We start from the raw sequence: 18,991 nt of genomic DNA, 5'->3' as shown, positions 1-18,991 counted from the left end.
ACCTCCATTAACATCTGATAAGTACTTATAGTTTACAATACATTCCTATTGACTGCAGGTGTATATCCCCTACATGTATTATTACACTAGGCAACGTGCATTAGGTTGTGTAATGGGTTTGGCTAGTTCATTATATACCTGACCTATATCTGACATACTAACTGTCCAGGATGCAGATGTTACTGCTACATATTTATATATTTTATTTATATTTATATATCTACATATCTGGATGTGTTCACGTACATTTCTAGCAGCACACTCACATTTCTGGGGAACACATTAACAAGCTACTCATTTGCCAGATTTACCTATGCATGCCAGCCATTAACCAACTGTTGAGGACTGTATATATGCTTCACAGCTACTGGCACTTCCTTCATCCACTTTATATGGGACTGCCCAACTGTGGGTTGACAGCGCTTAATACAACAGTACTATTTATATAATGCAAGAGTGCAACAACATTTCAAAGTAAGTGACACAGACACACTCCAAGTATTATACCTTTATTAATTACATTACACACTTTTCTAGAGGCTCTCTCATTTATTTGATATTACAGTGCATGCAGAACACTTATTCAAGACGTATTATACCTTTATTAATAGGTTACAACACTCTTTTTCAGGCTCGCTCACTTATTTTATATAACAGTACATGCAGAGATATTATTCAGGACTTATTTCTGGCTCTCTCTCTTATTTTATATAACAGTATATGCAGAGAAATTATTCAGAGCATTTTATGGCTTTATTATTGGGCTACAACACTTTTTTTCAGGCTCTCTCTCTTATTTTATATAACAATACATGCAGAATAATTACTAACCGGCCTGGTGGCGCAGCCTTAGCAGCCAATCTGCATAGGCTTGCTGATTCGCAGCACGGACACCTACAACTGTGAAGTAAATGAAGGGATATTGAGACATACCTATCCATTGTATAGACTACAAAAGCATTTCTTACATACTTCATTCCATGGCTACCTACTCAGTAGTGGGGCATCTTGCATGTCACGGGCCTCCTGTATCCATCAGTTCAGTAGGTCCTGCTTCCATCTGTTCAGGTCTGCATGGTGGTGACGGACCTGCTCACCAGTCCGAGGTATGCCTGTGGCACTGGTAAGATCATGAGCTAACCGGTTCCAAGCCTCTGCTTTGTACTCCATCCCTTGAAACTGGCCCTGCAGGAGTCTTGACTCATGATGGTGGACAAGGAGCCAAACCATGCATTTTGACTCCTTGATGCCCCAGCGTTGCGCTCGAAAGCGAGTACCCTCTCCAACACCAGCCATTCTGACTGCAGATGGGAGCTACAATCAGTTATGGAGAGTATTCCCGCCTATGGAGCTTAAATATGCATTTCCCGCACTTATTTGTGATTGGCCATTTTTGAAAATTCTCGGCTAACAGCAAACCTGCTTAGCAATGGTTAAACTTCCATTTATAAGTATATGTATGTTAACAGTGCATGTTCATGCTAAGCTGTCATGGCTTAGTGGTTCAGTACTTTGATTATGGTGCACAGTGTCCCGGGTTCGAGCCTTGTTATTGCTTTTTATTTTACTACTGTCCAGACAGGCTAGGGGGTGTGGCTGTGTTTAGGTGACTTTGCTCAGCTTTCCTCTATGTTGCTCTAAGTTGCTCCACGTTGCTCGACGGTGCACTGGTTAGCGCGGTGCACAGCTCCACGCAAACCTATTGCACTAGGTAAAGCGCTGCTTACCTGTGGGCAGCTATATTGTGCTAGGTAAAGCGCTTCTTAGCTATGGGCAACTATATTGCGCTGGGTACAATGCTGCTTAGCTATGGGCAATTATATGTCAATATCCTTAATGCTGCTCATCTTCTTATATTTATATATATACATTTTGTTCACTAATACATAGGCCATTTCAATGCTTTTTACTAAAATTTCATTCATATATGTCAGGAATTATTTTTTATATTAATTTAAAACATAAAATAGAAAGGGGAGTGGTGGGACTAGAACCGGGAATGCCTTCGCTTTGTGCGAAGGCACTATCACTACGCTATTGCTGTTTGGCTTGATTTGCATAAACACATGCAAATACGGGGTTATGTCTTGGAAAAATTGCAAGTTGGCATAGGTGAATGTGTGCCTTTAAAAAACAAACTCTTAAAAAAAGAAACCCTGCTGATTTTAAAGTATGGTACTTTGGAGCCTCAGGGACTCAACAAAGAATGTAATTGGAAGTATGTGATTTGAATTGCTTTTTATTCTTTGAAGGCTGTATAAGCTGAAGTGCTAAGTGTTTCATTAAATTCACTTACTTCTTGGATCGGTGGTCTTGGTGGTATTTTATTAAAGCTAAAAAAAAGTATGTTAACCAGGGAAGCGCACTGATTCACTTATATCTGTCAACAAACATCAAATAATACACCAGGAGTTCACATTATTTTTTGTTTTTTTAAGTTGTATTTGCTTTTTTTGTTAGTTTGACTGATACATACTCTGATCTCTTTGCAACTCATCTATCATAACTACCTCAATCTGTATTTATATTTTAAAAACTGAGCTCATCCAGGTACAAATCTTAAATAATTCTGTGGCCTGGTTACATGCAGGTACTTCTAATTATATTCATATAATCCAGTTTGCAGTATCTACAGTAATTATGCCATTATTCTATCTCCTGAGTCATGCCATAGGCAATTTGTGATGTTATCACAGCCCAGTGATTTCATGCGACAGGCCTGAATGAAGGTAAGATGGTACATACTGCATATTGTGATCTGGCCTAGGGTTTTGACACAATTTCCCAGGCAGGTATCATTGAGAAACCCTCCTAGCTGCAGATTAATCCCTATGTCACTAGATAGGTAACCAGTTGGCTCAACGACAGAACACATACTGTGAACGTTGGTGAAACAACCTGTACCAGTAGAGCTGTAACCTATGTCCCTGTGGATAAGGTCCATGTTGATTCCTTCCCTACCCTAGCAGATAAGACTTGTTAGGCCTATAGGTCAAGAGCTGTAGTTCTACATGTTACCAGATTGATGTGCATTGCATTTCACACTGCATTTGATATTATTTTTTGTAGTGTAGGTGATATATGTGTGGAAAAGGCATTGAGACACCAGGGTTACAGTGCTTGGTTGTTGATAACAGATTGCTGTATTGTAAATATGTGACATATTGTTAGATATGGTTTCCAGTTTGTAACGATTCCACATGTAGTGTCATGTCATAGACAGGAAATGTACAGTAAGCAGCAGTATTACATAATAATATTTATTTTCCATAGCATGGAGAGCAGCAGGTTTGTGAGATGGTTGGCAAAGTGTATACTCATACGAGATACAGATGTTTGTGCATAGCTAAGCAGTGCCCAAACATGAGTCACAGTGCTAAAGTTTGACAGTTGGTATTGAGTCTAGGAAACACATCTGCTGCTTACCAGCTCTGTGGCAGCACAGCACAAATTAATGCATTGATACATTCCTTTTTGAGCCCAGATTGTACTGGGTTTAAATCCAGTGCTATGGAATACTTTTAAATACGTTTATTTAAACATCGATAATGCAATAACATGAATTCTTTTCAGCACATGTGAAGTTGTGTGCTGACATAACACAACAGGTTTAAGCAGCACTGCACCAAGGTAACCACATCATTTTGCTATCTTTCACTGTTGCTGAGAGTTGTTGCATGATGTGCACCTCCGCTCAAACATGGACCCCAAAAAGTGAAGGGATCCATTGGTTTTGCAGCAATTTATGTGGGTTGTGTATGATTTTATTTTTTGACCAGATTAATGCAGTGAAAATTGGGTAGATAAGAAAATGGGTTAAATGGGGAGCAAGCAGGGTGATGAAAAAATCAAAAGCAGGACAGGAATATACAGGAGGGAGGTAGGAAAGAACCATAGCTATCCATTTCTTTAACAGTGTAAATTGAAAATATGTGCAGAATATTAACTGAATTTGGACTGTCATCTCCAGAAAGAGGGGTGACCACAATGCAATCATGTTGTATAGACAATTGGACCAAATTGAGTGTCAAGAAGACAAGTGTGCAAACTAGAGAGATATGTCTGGGATGATTTTTTTTGTGGGACATGTGCCCTTTTATTTTATATTTGAGAGAGAGTAGCATGAGAGAGGAGAGAGGAATGTTGGGGAAGGGACTTAGGTATCCTCTGGGTCAGGTAAGTTGGGTAGGTGAGGAAGTAATTGCAGACAAACATGACAAGAGACAGGGAGGTGATGGATACAAAAGGTTGGGGGATGCCATGACTGTGGTGAGGGTGGGGACAAACTGGGCCCATGGCCATCAGGTTGGTGTCAGTGAGAATTGATTCCTCACCCACTGGACTGTCATCACTGTCACCTTACTCCACAGGTGGCTGGAATGCTTGACATCTCCTCCTCATCCTTCTAGTATGCAAAATGAGGGTGAGTAGCCTCTCCAGCCAGTGTAGGTGTGCACCAATTGTGCAGCACACCATGTGACATACCATTTCTGGCAACTCGTTACAGGTGATGAAATCACCACCTCTGCCATGTCTTATGGAGAGTACCTTTAGACCAGTCTCAGGGAGAGGAAAACCTGAGGGTGCAGGTAGTGCAGGGGCAGCAGAGGCATTGCTGCAATGTTGGCTCCCAGATGTTCTGGGAATTGATGTTGCAGCCAGTGGAGTGGGGGCAGGCTGATCTAATGAGGCTGGCCTACCTCTCTGTGTTGTGGAGCTTTTAGTGATGTGGTACACATTGATGACATACACACATTTTGACGACACATAATAAAAATAGAGATTAAAAGAAAATTAAAAATATTCATAAAATAAAATACAAATGTAAAAAATATTTATAAAATCAAATAATAAAATAAAAGATATATTTGTAACAATAAAATAAACTAAAAATAAGAAAAATAACAAAGAGAGATAAGGGTTGGAGTGAGAAAAAAAGAGATATAAGATTCGTACCATCATATGTGACATATAATGCATTAATACAGTTATACAACTCTATTATCTTAAGTTTACATTTAAGTCTGCCTCCTAACAAATACACACTATACTACAGAATGCTGTAAGTAATCCTTGAAATGTGAATATATTACACATGTGTGTTCCAGGTATACAGTTTACAGCTTACAGCAGGGCATTTGTGGCACTGGTATAGAGATTTTTATTTAATGTAAATATTATTGAAGAAATAACTGTATGGTATAGTTGTGAATTGCATTTTTTGAACCCACAACCTCTAACTAAAGTCTATTATTGGACACTTAGAGTTGGTTTGTGCTACATACTAATGCAGGCATACTTGCATTTACAGTTGGGACATGCATGCTCAATTTGATACAACTCTATAAAATACCAATAATCTGTCTTTAACTTTTAATGTTACAATAACACTTCTCTTCTGCTGCATACATGCCACTTGCTCTCCTCAGTCTCTCCAGTCTAGCACCATGTGCCCATACATTGACTTCCAGATGACTTGTAGCTGGGGAAAAAACAGAAAAGAATGGTAGACCATGATGCATACCAGTCATGCCTATATTCAGCTTTCTAAGTCTTACAAGTACTCTCTTGAATTGATACTTACATAGATGTGTGATGCCCTCAGTCCTAAATTCTTCAATCCAATGGTAAAAATATCCCTCCTCCTCTGTAGGTCATTAAAATGATGCCTACATTGCTCTCCAGTGCACGGGCTAAACTATCCCATGCCACAGACTTGTACTGGGAGCCAGAATAGTCCCTCTGCAGAAGCCTTTGCTTGTGGTGCTTTACAAGGAGTCCAATAAATATCCTGGACTCCTGAACACCCCACCTCTGTGCCGTAAACCTTTAACAATCTCCACTAATGCCTGCCATGTCTTCTATCTGCCAGCAGATATAGAGCAATGGAGACTGATGCTTTCCTGCCAATTCCAGTTATCGCATTTACTGGAGTGTGAGTAACCACACAATGTGCTTGCACGATTTTGCATGAAGAGCAGTAGTGCCAAGTGGTGAGGAATAAGAAAATTGATTTTTACACTGTGGATTTCAAATCTAAGCATAAAGGACTAAATACTTCTACAGCACTGATTTTCCATCTTTGCCACAGAAGACATGCTGCTCAGATATTGTCAGGCATCATATATAAATGTTTGTGACAGCATGAACTGTTACACATGTATGTGTGTGGGGTCTAGCAATGTTATTGGATATAGAGATAGTGTGTGTGTGTGTGTGTGTGTGTGTGTGTGTGTGTCTTAGGCAAATATGAAGGCCATGCAAGTCCAGATAGCAGAATTATACTTAGAGAAATATAGTATACAGTATACTTTCAATCAGACATTTGATAATGAATCTGATAATGCATAAATATATATATATATATATATATATATATATATATATATATATATATATATATATATATATATAAAACAAACACAATAAATAGTATGTCATCCTTTATACATATAATAATATCAGCTCCACTATCTAAAGTGTTATAACTGAGATTGAATATAATGGGAAATGGAACGACAGTAAAAGTGTATGGAATATCCTTTATGAGAACCCAGGACCATGTGCATGGCAGTCCTATGTTTACACCTGTTTCCACAAGATAGCTGAAATAACACTTGTTCATGTTTCAGGTCATTGCTATAAACTGCAATGTCACTACAGTAACAAAATGTTGCACATCCTGTACTAGAACCAAGTACCATTTATACTCCAGACCTACACTTACACCTGTTGCCACAGGACCATTTACATGCCATTCCCTAATTTACTAATCATTCTTAAGGTCTCTGTGTTAACTCTGAGTTAATCCCTATGCAATGCTGCTTAGCAGGTTTGTGCGGTGCCCAACACAATGAATTGAATGTATCCATTTTTTATTTTTGCCTGTCTGGGTCTTGTCTGCTTCTTGGGTGGTCCAGTTGTCTAGTTTGCACACTGTCGTGCATCATGCAAATGAGATAAGTACAGGCAAATCTGACATTCATTTCATCCATTCCCATGATTGCGCTAAGTGCCACATCCCACAAACACTGGCCAAAAATAATAAAAAAATAATGAAAAAATTACATGAAAAAAAGATATTTGCCAAAAAATGCAAGGGAGGTTGTATGTTAATGAACAGAAACTGTGAATTGTGTGCTGCTTACTTACGTTTTCAGCCTTGACAAAAGTACATATAACACTGTGTAAGTCTAACCTGACACACCCACTGGATGTAGGGCAGCCTGCATTGTTTTTGTGCTTACCTTCTCCCAACCAGTAATTATTCACAGTTGCAATCCATTAAAAACAAACACTGAGGAGTGCCTGCACTACATTTACCTCTGCTACACAGAGCCAAGGATTTGGGATTCACAAATTCTACTGACTTCACACCTCATTTGCATCTTCACCATGCTGATAACCCTGAATCTACACTAGAAGGCAAACATGTAGCTAGGGGAAACTGAAGGTGAGCAGAATTAGTTATGTGGTGAACACAGAAGAGATGCTATTACTTTGGGCTATATCTTCACAGAAGATTACTGATTTTGAGAATGTATACCTGCATTTTGTCAGCAACATACAGCATATATGGTAAAACAAGTCCTGCTGACTGTAAAGCTGTGCTCAACCACAAACCAAGTAGTATGAACACAAATGTAGAACAGCAGCACCACAGCAAACCAGTAAAAACAGATGGCAAAGAGCAGTGTAAAATCCAAACAGACTTTTATTCGAACACAGGTGAGTGCTTTCACGATAAAATCACTTCTTCAGACCATACAAAAAATCAGCAGCATCTCAAATATTTAAAATGCAATCAATTAAATATCTACCAATAAAAAATATTCAAGTACAATAGCCATAAAAATTTAAAGGTACAGCTTTCTTTTAAGACAAAAACCATAAAAGGCTATTGCCATAAAAACACACATAGCAGTATATTTGTTTAAGAAGCTTTCTTTCTTTCAAAACTGGCTTAAGAGGTACAGATTCAAACCTGCACCTCTATGTGCTGATAGTTTAAGAATCCATCTTAATTCTTTCCCTTCTGTGGCATTAGTTATATCACCCAACCTAAAAATTTTATAAATTGCTTCTACTGCCATAAACTTAAACCAATGGTTAATGCCATTCTCTAATATATCTTTAGCTAAGGCACTATAACTATGGCCCTTATTGGCACAAAAATAATGGTCTCTAATTCGTTCCTTAAGTCGCCTATTAGTTTTTCCTATATAAAATTTTGAACAAGTAACACATTGTGCTAAATAAGTTTTTAGTATCACAATTAGCTCTAACTTTAAAGACGTAATGATTATCATTGTCTGGTTGTATAAATGTATTGGATACATCAGTGTATTTACAAAAAATACATTTACCACAGATACCTATCTCTACTACTAGTTCATCCCACCTAAAACAATCCCTCCCCTACTAAAAACTAATTTCCTCTGTAATATCTATTTTACTATACTCTCCAATCTCAAATATACTATTACCCTCTCCATGCATATTTTCCTAACCTACTAATAGCTAGTAGCTATATATTTTGAAATGTTAAACCTACAATTGAGTTTATAACAAAAATATTCACTTTATGTAGATGTTGAAATTTCTGTATTGAATTATGTCTTTTCATTTTTGTAACATTGTGACAAGCCACTTGCAAATATCATGGAGCTTATCTGTAAATGTTTAATTAGCTGCATGAACTATGTCCTTTTGTAACATGTGAAATGTAACTTGCAATTATTGTGGAGCTTTTCTACCTGGGCCTCTACTGAAAACGGGCTCTTCTTGGCCTAGTGGACTTCCCTGGTCATCAAACTTAAATAAGTAAAATAAATAAATAACCACACCCCCTACTTGGATCTACTTGAGTTGCTCAAAATACAACCTAACACTGTGGCTATATGTGACTTTAACTACTCGTCCATAGATTAGGTAAATTATACATGTATCAACACACTTGCCCAGTGGTTCTTGGACTTCATTAACTCCAATGCCTTGGAACAGATAGTTGGCACCCCCACAAGGGGCCCAAATATTTTAGATCTTGTGCTCACTAACATGGGTGATTGTTGCACCAACACAAGTATGCAGCCCTCCCTGGTGAAATCTGTTCATAAATCAGTCTTGTTCAAAGTAATGATAACATCAGACCCCTGAAGACAAATTAAGGTATAAAACTTCTCCAAAGCCAACTACAGCCTCTTATGAGATGGCATTAATAGCTTCAGAGCTCTGTCTCCACTGATGGCAAGGACACCTATACTGGGATATACACCAATGCATTGTATAAATATCTATACAATTGTATTGATTAAGCAATACCCAATAGGACCAAAGCAAGATGTTCCAGAAAGAACAAGCCTGCCTAGTGGACATCTGCCATAAATGGGTTATACAGTAATAGGAAAAAATTGTTCTCTAAGAGCAAGAAGGAATGGTCTCAGAAATGGAAGCACAGCCTTCTCCGCTTGAACAAGCAAATAAGACATCTTGTCACGTCTTCTAAAGCTCATTATGAATCTAAATTGGCATTCCCAGCTAAGGATAACCATAAGGCATTTTTAGCTACATCCAAAACCTTAAAGGAAAACCCTAGATTTGTGCTGAACTCATAGTGAATGGTACCATGTATACTGAACCTGTGGAAACAGCCAACCCACTAGTGGACAGGTTCACTGAAAACTTCTCTCCCCTGTCCCCATCCCATATACCTCAAAACATTAATACCACTTGTTTTCCATCTAGTATCTCTAAAAAGCAGGTCTTAACTGCTCTCTCTTCAAGGCCAAAAACAGAGACTCTACAGGACTTGATAACATCCCAGGCTGCATTCAAAATGATTTAAAACAGGAGTTAGTAACACCATTGGGTACTCCTTTCAACCACGGCCTAAGCACTGGTTTTGTCCCTGTTGAATGGAAAACAGCTACCATCATCCATGCACAAAGGGGGTGCATCCATTCACCCTGAGAACTATAGGCCCATATGGTTAACCAGCCTTATTTGCAAGGCCATGGAGAGAAACATCATGGATGTTATCAACAAAGATATAGGAGACCTTCAAAAATTTGACCTAAAGCCCAGTTTGGTTTTGCTAAGGGGAGAGCATGCCTGTTAAACTTGGTGGACTTATTCACGACTGTCAACAAGGCCCTGGATGAAGGTAAATCTGTGCATATGGCCTATCTAAATTTAGCCAAGGTCTTTGACACAATCCCTTACTCAGGCATCACTGAAAAACTCATCCAGCTGGGAATCAATCCATGTATTGTCAGGTGGTTTGCAAACTGGCTCACCAACAGAACATATGCAGTAAAATAGGGGATTCCACCTTGACCAGCAAACCAGTGGTGTTCCACAGAGATCACTGCTGGGCCCCTACTGTTTGGAATCTACTTCTCAGAAGTACAGGCAAAAACAAAAGGTCTGTGGCTGACAAAGTTTACTGATGGCTGCAAACTGGGTGCTATTATTGAGTCCTCAGATTATGTCAACATTCTACAAGAAGGACTTACGCAAACCAATGATTGGTGCCAAAGTCATGAACTTCAGCAAAGGTGATATCCTTGCAGATTACTATATTAATAACAACACCCTAAGCTCTAAATCAGTGGTGAGAAGTTTGGGCACATAGGTTGACAGCAGCCTTACCTTTGATCACCATGTCACCACAGTGGAAAGGAAGGCCTTCTGCATTGCTTACCTTATAAGTAAGGGCATAGCCTTCAAATCAAAAGAGGTTATAACCCACCAATATTCTTCCCTCATCAGGCCAATAATAGATAATAATGCTCTCTTTGGTATGTGCCATACTAGGCACCTGCAGCAACTAGGGACCTCAAAGGTTGCCTTACAAAGAGAATTCAGGGTCTTCAACACATATCATATGCCGACAGACTGAAATCACTGTCACTATATTCTGTATCATATAGACTACTCAAAGGCAACCTGTGTCTTGCATACAGAGCAACCTCTGATCCTGCCTTAATGGAAATGCTGCAAATTCGTAAGTCAAACAGTACACAATTCACTCACTCTAGGGACCTTAACATAGCATGTAACATCAACAGGACTTGCTGGAGAGACGAATATATCTCACAGAGGTTGCCTCTCCTCTGGAACAAACTTCTAGTTTAAGTTAAAGAGAGCCCCTCGTTGACCCCATTTAAGTGTAACTTGGATAACTGGATGTGAAAATGCAAATTTACCCCAGGGTTTTCACCTGTGTCGGTCTTGGATAGAGGCAGTGGGTGCTGATTTAGATCTACTTTTAACATAGACTGTATCTCTAGGCATTTTTTTGGGAATAAGGGTTTAACTTGGCTAGAATGCAAGGGCCCTAGGGCCATTAGCCTATGATCCTATGAAGTACTTAGTAGACCAAGTTGGTATATGCACTTCCAATGTTATAGAGCTACATTTATAGAGAAACCCCAGACTACAAGTTACCTGTAGTACCTTGTTTGACATACAGATGGAGAGATTTACAAAGCCAACAAGTTATATCAATGTACCAGAGAGCAGAAATTTTCATGAAAAATTGTGAAAGGGGTTTGACAATTATTTTAGTTGCATGTAGGGTCTAGAAAATAATGGCTGCAGGGACAGTTATAAACACTCATGCTTCATCCAGTGGGTAACCAATAAGCTGCTGTACAGCACTTACTGAAAAGCATATACTGTTCTACGATATACATATTCACCTCATTTCTAGAAAAACTACAGAAACTACATATTTCTTCACCATAATATAACACTTTTTAAAGCCACCTGAAACCATTTTGGTTAACAAGCAAAGCCATAACCCACGAACATAAGACTAAACTGTTCTAAAATCTTTTCAACAGTATGAAATATGTGTCTTTACACCACAGTAACATTTGCTAGCGGGATCCCCACAGAAATTACATTATCAACATCATCAAGAATAAAGTATAAATTGGGAAGCACACCAATTTATATTGACCCTGAGTTTTGGGATTTGGGACAAACCATGTGCTCCATTAACGAAGACTTATGAAATTCCTAAGTTGCTTAATATGAAATCGGAAATTAGCAGAAATCATCTCTTGGAATTGCCTACATTGACATTAGCCACATTTAAAAAGCATGCAATTCTTGGCACAAACCATTTTAGAAGGGGGGGGTGTAAGATGTCTTACTCCTATCTAATGCTAATGTATACATATTAAGAAGTTCACAATACTTCTGTGGCAGTGCAAGCCATACTTCTCATTCCAAAAGAATCAAAAGATTTGTAATACTTTAAACAATTGTAAGAATCAATTGACAGAATGTGCATGCAGAGACAAGTTTATTTCACCATCTAGTTTCCTGCAGTGATGTTGTAGCAGCCCAGCATTCACATTCATAAAAGGTCTTAGAAGCATATCAGCTGGGCTCTAGAAAGTGTAGAATCATATGATATTACTTTGTTGGGTGTGCTTTTTATACAGAAATTTATTGCATAAGACATTTAACTGTGGAGTATTGATGAGAATTGTAGGCACATGTTTCATGGCCTTGCTGACAGCTTTGTGTAGTGGATCTTCCCAGCAGATAAAGTAAGGAAAGTTGCCCCATTTATTTTGGAATCTGGCATTACATAAAGTTACCTGCATCAAGAGGTAAAAATATTTGTTTTAATGCAAACTGTATACTGACGTAGAGAAGTAAAGTACAGTTATTAGGTACGCTTAAAGAGCACCATTTTAGTGTTCTGCTTTTAGAATGAAAAGAAAAAAAAAACACGGCCAGTCTATATAGATCTTAAAATTCTTACACTGTTCTACTCCAAGTATTCAGGCAGTGTAAGAAACAAAAGTCACATGTAATATGCATGTGAATTAGAAACTATACAGATTTATTGATAAGGCAGTAGTGCAGTGTGTATGTTGTATTTGCTTACATTATGGTTTTATAGGCACACATACACATGCGCGAGTGTGTGTGTGTGTGTGTGTGTGTGTGTGTGTGTGTGTGTGCATGTCGTTTATCTTGTTCGCTTTCCCATATATATATATATATATATATATATATATATATATATATATATATGTATAGCGAGAAAGAGAGAGACACACAAACACACACACACACACACACACACACACACACACACACACACACACACACACACATACATATGCTATATTTAAAGAAAAAGATTTATAATACATATATAGAGAAAAAGAAAAATACCTATTCTAACTGAACTTGCAGTGATTTCATTTTCCACACAGCCAGAGATATGCAATTATCTGTGGATGGTGCAATTAAGAAGCGTAATATTATGGTCAGTTGTGAACAGCAAACAGCTTTTATGCTACAGACACAATATGGGCATCCTGAGGCAATGTAGCAACTGCCTCATGTACACTGACAACCCTCTCCTCTTACCCCCCTACACTCAGACTTGTGAGAGATGCACTTATATATCCAAACTGGTAGCCATGCACTATCCAGCCAAGACCGGAATAGCTGGTCAAGAAGAGAAGGTCACTACTTGCATCACACCACATGGAACACATAGCCCTCAAGAATACACACAAGCATTGCCTTCACATAAAAACACAAACCACACACCCACCTTCATGGAGGCTCTCAATAAAAATCTAACCAAACAGTAGAGACCTCCAAGGCAGAAAAGCACTCGACCACCACAACACAATACTAATCACGAGACACATAACTCTCCTAAACAGTATGCCACTCAACCAAAGCCCCTGAGGCAAAACAGCATGGCCAACACACTAGTCATAGGTGACTCGATAGTGAGGCACACTGATGTCCCACTCACTAGGTTGAATAAGGAGAAAGTAACAGTCAGCTGCCTGTCAGGTGCAAGGATCCACCACATAACGTATGCACTCAGGTCCCTCAACAACAGGTACAAATATGACTCTGTCATTGTACATGTGGGTGTGAATGACCTGAGATGTACTTCCGTGGACTACATGAAAAGAGACATGGAGGAGCTCTTGGATTATTTAGCCCAGACGGGTATGACCCTAGCCCTGAGCAGCATCCTGCCATCACCCAGAATTATACCACAGTACAAGCAGAAAATGATTGATTTCAACAACTGGCTAATTTTCTGGTGTCATTCTAAGGGGATCCAGTATCTGTCTGCCTGGAATGACATGATTGACAGACCTCGATGCTTTGCCAGAGATGGCCTGCATCTGTCACCCCTGGGCTTCCGGATATAGCCAAGGCTCTTGCCACATCTATAGTACCTTTTTTAGGTAATGACCAAATTACCACTGTAACAGCTACAAACAGATGCAATTTGAGGGTCATGCTTCTCAACGCTAGAAGCCTAACTCTCAAAATGTACTTGCTTGAAGTACTCCATAAACTGGAGAACATCGACATTTGTGTTGCAACAGAGAACTGGTTCAAGGCAGCAGAAAGCACCTCTGCACTACCAGGCTACAACTCATTCTACACCTTTCAGCCCCAGAACTTGGACCACAGCTCCAAAGGTGGTGATGTTTCCATACTTATAAAGGATGTGCATACCTCCAGACTGGTAGCCCAACATAATGCATCTGAGATACTTCAGGTGCAGCTAACATTGGATAAGACAGTGATTCAGGTCATAGCCTGCTATAGGTCCCCAACCATCTCCCAAAATTCACACTCCACATTCCTAAGTACCCTGGAGAATATTAGGGTCCAACCTAACACACTCATACTGGGAAACTTCAACTACCCCTCCATTTACTGGGAAAACTATTCATGTACCAATACACTTGCCCAATGCTTTCTGGAATTCATTAATTCCAGTGCCCTGGACCAGCTTGTTTTTACCCCCACTAGAGGTAGCAACATCCTTGACCTGGTCATTACTAACATGGGCGACCGTTACTCTTCACTGATAGTCATCTCCTCCCTGGTTAGATCCGATCAGAATGCTAATCACCTTGGAAATCCACATCCCACCCCCCCCAACAAAGTAATCACCATGAAAAACTTCTCCAAAGCTAAGGGCTCCTTAAAACAGAGGTGGCTAACTTCACGGAACCATGCAAATGGAGAATAGTTGCATGACCGCCAAATTATACACCAATGCACTGTATGAATACGTACACAAATGCATGGATCTCACTATACCCAACAGAACTAAGACTCTCTCCTCAAAAAAAGGAAGCCAATCTGGTGGTCCCCTGCCATAAACAAGCTTTACAACAGAAGGAGGAAACTGATGCGGAAAAATGTGAAGTCCCAAGACTGAAAAAACTCCCTTATCAGCCTCAACAAAAGGTTGAGATCCCTCATCAAATCCTCTAAAGCTAGCTATGAAAACAGAATTGCAGCAGATAGCAAACACAGCCACAAGGCCTTCTATAGTTATGTAAAGAATCTCCATGGCAATACCCAGATTTGCTTTGAGCTACTGCACAATGATACCTCCCATACTGAGCCAACAGATATTGCAAATATACTGGCGGATAGATTCAGTGCTAACTTTACCCCTCTACCCCCACCAAAGGACCAATAACAATACCAGTAGATTGCCAGGCACCCAGTATTACTGCTCCACATGTTAAAACAGCACTATCCAAGGCCAGGAATACAGCTTCTATGGGACTTGACAGTATCCCTGGCTGTGTTCTACATGAACTAAAGAATGAACTGGCACCTAACCTGTGTGTCCTGTTCAGTCATAGCCTCACCTCAGGCTTTGTCCCTACCGAATGGTGCACTGCTACAGTCATCCCTCTCCACAAAGGAGGTGCGACTACAGACCTCGAGAACTATTGGCCCATTAGCCTGATGAGTCTGATATGCAAATCTATGGAATGCATCATCATGGACCTAATAAACAAGGATATAGGGAATCTCCAAACTCTGGATCCTACACAGTTTGGTTTTGTGACGGGTAGATCATGCCTGCTCAACTTGGTTGACTTCTTTGAGTCAGTTACCAGAGCTATGGATGAAGGTTAGGTGGTTCATACAGCCTACCTTGATCTGGCCAAGGTCTTTGATACCTTTCCCCACTCAGGAATCATAGAAAAATTTACTAAGCTAGGCATCAACCCCTATATCACTAGGTGGGTTGCAAACTGGCTCACAGATAGAACCCACAGTGTGAAAGTAGCTGACTCCAAGTCAGACTGCCGACCAGTCATGAGTGGGGTCCCACAGGGTTTGGTCCTGGGTCCTCTCCTGTTTGGTATCAACTTCTCTGAAGTTCAGGCCAACACAAAGGGACTCTGGATGACAAAGTCTGCAGATGATTGCAAGTTGGGAACTATTATTAACTCCCCAAGTGATATTGACATCCTACAGAAAGGCCTCAATGAGATCAATGACTGGTGTCAGAACCATGGCCTTAAGCTCAATGCCAAAAAATGTGTCTTCATCCCCTTTGGGAAAAACCCATTTCCCTTGAATTACTACATTGATGGTAGTCCACTGAACACAGAAGGCATTATAAGAGATCTGGGAACACAGGTTGATAGCAACCTCTCTTTTGACCACCACGTTGCCACTGTGGTCAGAAAGTCATTCTATGTGGCACATCTCATTATTAAGGGTTTTGCATCCAGGAGAAAAGAGGTCATTGTCTCATCTACTCTTCCCTCATTAGGCCAATCATTGAGTACCATGCCCCATTTGGCATGTACTTCACTAGACACCTGCAACAACTGGAAAGGCCACAAAAATACCTCACAAAGAGGATCCTAGACCTTAAACAATTGTTCTGTGTGGACAGACTAAAAAAACTCCAACTATTCTCTGTCTCGTATGACCTACTTAGAGGCAATCTCTGCTTGACTTACAAAGCCATATCTGACCCAGCTCTTTTAGAAATGCTACATCTAAAGAAATCCCAATCACTCCACACCACATGCTCCAGAGACCTCAACCTCATTACACAATCAGCAGAACATGCTGGAGGGACAGGTTCATAACCCAGAGACTGCCCATGCTATGGAATAGACTTACCATTCATATCAAGCAGAGCACCTCACTGGCCCTCTTCAAGAGAAATCTTGATGAGTGGATGGGAAATAGAAAATTCATGCCGGGGATCACTCCAGTGGCTCTACTCAACAGAGGCACTAGGAACTAAGGTTGAGTGGCACGATGCCAGGGTAATCCTATGGGCTAGGCTTGTAAAGGTTCCAGGGCCATTAGCTTAGTACACACCTATGAACCTACAAACCTATGAATACCTATAGACAATATACATATATAGAAAATATGCATCAGTGTCCATAAAAGGTGCCTACAACAAGCATCACAGTGGAGGTACTACCCCTTAGATGCAGTGCTTTCCAAAGGAAGGCTCACAAATGTAGGCAGTATCATAATATAAAGATAGCAGTGTCATCCATGCAAGTCTTCATCTTCAACATACACGTAGCAGGAGCACAATAGTTATGCACATATTGAACACAGACCTTAAAAATGATGCAGTACAACTGATGTGACATAAAATTAATGGATATACTTTGATATCCGGAAGTTACACTGTCTTCCTATGTAGAGGTAACCCCATTTATGGAAGCATTTCAGAATACTACAGACATATGAGAGAGCAGCAACCATGTATTGTTCTTCAGCCCCATATATCACTAATGGATCTCATTAAGCATGCAATGTTTCAGACTTCTGGACACTGACAACATAACATCAACTATGTCTGCCAGCTCTTGTCGAGTTCAAACATATATTCCAAAATCCACAAATCTTACAGCGGAAACCAGAGCTTTGTTGGTATCGAGGGATAATGCCCTTATTAGGATATAGATAGCCTGATTTTATTTAATGTTTCAGCAGCTGTATGGGCTGGTGGGGAATGAGAGAAATAATGAGGCTATGTCTGCTGATTTCTCTTTAGAGGAGGCATGGTGATGACATCCTGGTTTGAAAGAGATCATTCTTGAAGTCACTGTGAAGCCCAGATGTATGATCAGGCTATGAGGGGGTGTCATAACCAGAAAAAGGTGTGTTGATGCCAACAGAGATGATCATGCCTAATAGCTCACAATTGTCTTAAGAATAATGCTATAATAGAGGAGGGCTGAGATTCATTGCATTGCGGCAATCTATGATCTATGGGTGGCAATGCTGATTCACAGTCTCTCCATTCTCCCACATTCTGTGTGATAGTGCTGGCCCTGGCCTGGAGGATTTTAAATACTCTGGTGATACTGTATAACTGTAGTATAGTGAAGATGAAGGCTTAAGATGGCCACACTTTCTCAGAAGTCATCACATCCAGCAGAACAACCACAGATTTAAGGAAAAGAAAAATATACTGCAGATGAAAGTGTGAAGATGAAGGATCCATTATCACAGTAAGAGATAAACGACTTATAGAAATGTATGAGCTTTTCAGGTATGCCTTAAATATTGCAGACATTTAGAACACATTGCAGTATCATCATACCTGGAGAAACATACTGCTAATATTTGATATATGTTAGTCTGAGCAGGATGACCATATATGGATACAATACTGAACACTGTATTGCAATGTTTAACAGACAGCTGATATTGGTGAACACATTAGAGTTATACAATTATTATGCTCACAAGTTAACTGTAATAATATGATCATGTACTACTCCTAAGTAGTACTAGTAGCTGTATTAACCAGTATTTCATAATATTATAAAAAATCTTTGTCATGCTTGTAAAATGTAGTTATCTATGTAAGAAACTGAGCAGCTACAATTAGCATATTACCCAGTCAACCATGAGTTCCTTTTTGTGTGAAAGGTTATGATTATATAACAGGAGATATTTTATACTCAATGTACTCCTGATAGTGGCATACACAGGCAACATGAAATATATCCAAATTGCATTATATGTACACAAACAGTTTAGCAACCGTGTATGTGATAAATATTATGTATATATAAAATAGTAGGTTTTAGGTTTTTCTTCACTATTGTTAAGTGTTATTAAGTAGTTAATGCTGCTGTGTGTAGGATAGGAGTAGACTGTTGATGCATTCCTGGCACTG

This window comes from Protopterus annectens, chromosome 3.part0 (assembly GCF_019279795.1).
Source record: "Protopterus annectens isolate FY-2018-M chromosome 3.part0, PAN1.0, whole genome shotgun sequence".
Taxonomy (NCBI): Eukaryota; Metazoa; Chordata; order Ceratodontiformes; family Protopteridae; genus Protopterus; species Protopterus annectens.
This window is presented reverse-complemented; position numbering follows the sequence as displayed.